At 34.6% G+C, this 4,494-nt stretch overlaps 1 long non-coding RNA gene across 1 annotated transcript; it reads right to left on the bottom strand.

Annotated features, from left to right (window-relative positions):
* Nucleotides 1-2,622: 2,622 nt before the first annotated feature.
* Nucleotides 2,623-3,525, bottom strand: LOC112451244. The gene is made up of 3 exons (XR_003040027.1): nt 3,471-3,525; nt 3,227-3,384; nt 2,623-3,134 (listed from the first exon to the last, which is right to left on the bottom strand). It is a non-coding gene; the product is annotated as an uncharacterized LOC112451244 (long non-coding RNA).
* Nucleotides 3,526-4,494: the final 969 nt, after the last annotated feature.

The raw sequence follows: 4,494 nt of genomic DNA, 5'->3' as shown, positions 1-4,494 counted from the left end.
TAAAGACTCTAAAAATGGGACCCATTGCCACCCTTCTTGACACTCAGCACTAAGGGTTGGACTTGGGGGCTTAGATCACCAAATGATTTCCGCTGCTGCTCACTGCTCCCTTAGGGGGTGGGTCAAATGCAGAGAATAAATTTCACACACTCAGGTGTTTGACAATCAGTGAATCTTTCTTTCTTTCTTTGGTACTATTAGTTAGCCATGCTGTACCTTTAGTTTAGCATTATCATGTTTCAGTTTATATTAGCTTATTTAGCCTTCCTGTACATTTAGTTTACTTTAGTTTACCCTAGCCCATATTTTAGATATTGTTAGATTGTCAGATTCCTGATTGTTGTTTGGTTAAGTTTTAACTTTATCATGATTTCATTCAGATTGTCTTAGCTACTATTTTGACTGTCTTAGCTCATGTTTAGATATGTTTAGTTTCATGATTTTATTTAGATTATCTCATATTTCATTTAGATTATACATGATTGATGGTTTTTTTTTTACTTCTGTATTTCTATTTTTGATTTTTGATGTTTTTATCTGTATTTGTTTCTGTACCTGATTTTTGTTTCTGTGTTGTAAAGCACTTGGAATCGCCTTGCTAAAAAAATGTGCTATATAAATAACTTTCACTTCCACTTTCTCTTTTTTTCCCAAACTATTTATCTTACCACTGAGACAAAACCCAGTAGAGGCTAAGTTGAAATCAGAAAGGAATAGAGGGCAAGACGAGGGGAGGAGGTGTTTAATTTAGGTCAAGGATGACAGAACCTCTCAAGCACTGAGTTGAGATTGGAAGCAGGACCTACATTAGAAACAGATAGCTTTTTCTGGACTTCCAAGTTCCTTGAAGCACCTTGCACTGAGCTGTTGAGGTGGCAGTGAATCACTGCAGCTCAGTCTATTTGACTCACAACTCAAAGGCTTGAAGTTTTGTCTGTTTATGCCACAACAATGTCCTCTCTGATGGAACCGTGCATACTCAGCTGGTACTGTATCATATTGAAAGAACAAGTAAATATGACACGTAATCTTACAGTTTGATTGTTAGGCCTGATAATAGCCTGTTAAAAATGGAATATTGGCTTTTAAGAGTTATTCATCTCTGATATAAAATGAAAACATTTTTGACTATTCATGGTCAGTAAATAATAAATAATACTGTGGAAATATTTCCAATTTTTTAAACTAATTTTACAGTTGTACAGTGACAGAATATCATAATGTGTGTTTCCACACACATTTGTTTTTCTATTTTACAGTTAAAAAAGTACTGTAAAATAGAAAAAAAACATACTTTTATACACCTGCTTTAAAAAGTAATACTGGTCATTCAAAAGCTTTACATTTTACAGTTCTATAATTTTAATAAAACCATGTTAAACTAGTCATTTTGGTGTTGTTGTTCTTTTCCTTTTCTGTTGCTTATGAGGTAACAGGGCTACATCTGTGCTGTCAGGGGATGGGGCCTGAGTTCCAACTTGAGATATTGTCTTCAGGTACAACTCCTTCTTGGGAAGTGGATTGTGGGCTCCTAAGGTCATGTCATCAGAAAACAACTGCAGTAAAGATGTATATGGAAAGTTATCTGTTGCATGTCTAAAAACCCCAGCTTATCACCATAAAATGAATCGAATGTATTTGAATCCATACTGTTAAGGTCCGTCCCAGTGGGATGTCTGTGTGTGTTTTATTCTACAACTGGGTGTGGTAAATGTTTATAAAAAGAAGCAGCCCCGAGAGGAACGGGGGATTTTACTGATTCGGCCAGAAATCTCGATTCGGCACAGACTCTGTTATTTTGAATAAACTCTCACTGTTCAAGAATAACTTATGTCTGTAAAGTCATTTCTTTGATCATTACATCGCTGCTGCAATTCTGAAGACCCAGAAGAACGTCCACCATTTGAAGACACTTCACTTATTCTTTTCTGTCTGTACATATGTATCTTATTCATAAAGATGTAAAACAAATCTGATAAGCAGCATGTTCACTGTAAGTATCAGCCTGCTAACTAGTTGCTCATTTGTAAACAATACCAATTTTTTAATCAATAAACATTATCTATAAATAGACTTTAATATTTTCTATAAATAACTAAATGTCTTTTTATAAATACCCATTAATGTTTTCTATACATTTTATTATTTATCTTTAAAAACCATTAATGTTTTTTATCAATAACCATTAGTGTTTTCTATAAATAACCAATAATTCCATCCATCCATCCATTTTCTTTACCTGCCTTTTCCTTTCCACTACATGGAGAGTTTGTGCCCATCTCCAGCAGTTGTATGACAGGGCGGGGGGACAAGTTCATCACAGGGACACAAGGAGACAAACAATCATTCATGCTCTCATTCACATCGAGAGACACTTATTTGTTTTTATTTTTTTATTGTAATATAGTACATAAAAATACAAGTGTTAGAAATAGGTGTACATCATAGGCAATAATAGAAAGAAAAAAAAAGTGCAAGTTCAGTGCAAGAAAATACAGTAAATGTGTATGTTTGTATGTGAGATTAAACAATAATCTGTTATGTATATCCAGAAACTGATTCTTAAAAAGAAAATATTTAATTAGCTAGTTAATTAAAAAAACATCATTAAAGGATGTGTGAGTGAAAGTGGTTTTACTTGGTCAATATAGATATTTTAATGTTAGTTTGGAATGTGCGCAGCATCTTCTCCCGTGTTAAATCTGTTTTGAGGAATTCCAAAAATGAGTTCCAAATATTGATGAATACAGCTACATTATCTCTTTGTGTGAATGTTATGCTTTCCAGATGTATTTATTCAGTAAGGAGGTTTGTCCAGATGTTAATATGTAATGAATTTTTTGATTTCCAATGGAGTATTATTTTCTTGGCGATAGTTAGAGAAACAAGAAATGGATCTTTGCATTTATCTGGAAAATTTTAAATTTCAGTATGATTATTAAGTAGACAGAAATTAATTTATGAGTTAAATTAATTATTTATACAATCTGGATATAAGTTTATCCTTGACATAAACCTGAGTTTTCATTCGTATGAGCGGGACCAATACCAGACACGGACTTAGCATAAAGAGGAGTCATTTTATTTACAGGTGGTAAATAATAATGTACAGTGCTGGAGGAAACCGGGAGGATCTGAAATGCAAGAGGGAGCAAGGAGAGTCTTGGGTACAATCTTGCAGATTGTTTGGTTCGTGATGAGTATTGCGTAAGTGTTTGTTTCTTACAGGCTTCTGAAGTGTCGTGGTGAGGAGTAGGTTCCAGTCCAAATCCAAAAGCGTGTCCAGCGGTGAGTGATCCAAGAGCCAGAAACAGGTAAGTCCATCCGAGCCGTTCCAAAAGGGTATCCAGGTGATTCACAGAGACAGGAGGCAGCAGCAAAGGTCTTGGGGCAAAACACATGCACAAAAAACAAAGTTAACTTGAGTAACACACACATAAGCTTTCTACAAAGGTGACTGAGTTTCTAACCAAGAGGCGTAATGCTCCAGCGAAGATCTGTCCTCAGCCAGAGGCTTAAATGGAGCACTGCTCATCATCTGGAATCACCAACAGCTGAGGAGAAAGGGAGGTTAGAGGCACCGCCCCGAGGGCAGGGAAACTCCAGATCCTCACAATCTGCAATTTTCATTAATTCATCTAACACTTTTGGTGTTTCCAATAAATTGTTGACTAAGAATGTTTTGGATTTAATGATGTGTTTAAGTTGTTGACAGTGGAGAAACTCTTCTTTCCCAACTCCAAACTTATTGACCAAGTCACTAAAAGATATAAATCGATTATTGTGAAATATATGTTGTAGGTGAGTGATTCCCTTTTCTGCCCATGATGAATAATAGATTGGTTTATTTATTGCTTGAAAGACTGTGTTGTGCCGAATTGGAGTACATTTACAAGGACTTAATGATGTTTTAGTGATTATCGTAATGTTCCACCAGGCTGTTAGAGTAGACTTTTTTGCGGGTGTTTGAAAGTACTTCATTTAAAATTAATGAGAAAGGGAAATTATCTATTATACATATCAATAGTAGGAGTCTGTATACATTTTCTTTAAGTATTAGGGATTACCTTAATCATTTTACACAATCATTTCATATTATTGCAATATCAGAATCGTGGATTAACATCGAAAGAGGAGTGGATTTTGAGCTTGAAGGATATGATTTTGACTCTCCGAATCCAAATTTTTCCAATACCTTGAGCAAGAATTTCTAGTTGACTTTATCAAAAGCTTTCTCTGCATCCAATGAGACCAACACAGTTTTTGCTGTGTTGGTCTATATATATATATATATATATATATATATATATATATATATATATATATTCCTTATTATCACCTTTATCAGTTTTAATTATCGATCTGACGTAGCTGGAAAAGGTTTACCATACACTCTCAAATAACTTAGTCTGTCCCTTTCACACATAAGCTACCTTCTCTAAAGGAAAAAATGTTAGGAAAATTTGTCTCACCCAAAACCCAAGGGTTGGTGTA

This window comes from Kryptolebias marmoratus, linkage group LG9 (genome assembly GCF_001649575.2).
Source record: "Kryptolebias marmoratus isolate JLee-2015 linkage group LG9, ASM164957v2, whole genome shotgun sequence".
Classification (NCBI taxonomy): Eukaryota; Metazoa; Chordata; class Actinopteri; order Cyprinodontiformes; family Rivulidae; genus Kryptolebias; species Kryptolebias marmoratus.
The sequence above is the reverse complement of the archived record's forward strand: the minus strand, read 5'-3'. Positions and strand labels throughout refer to the sequence as shown.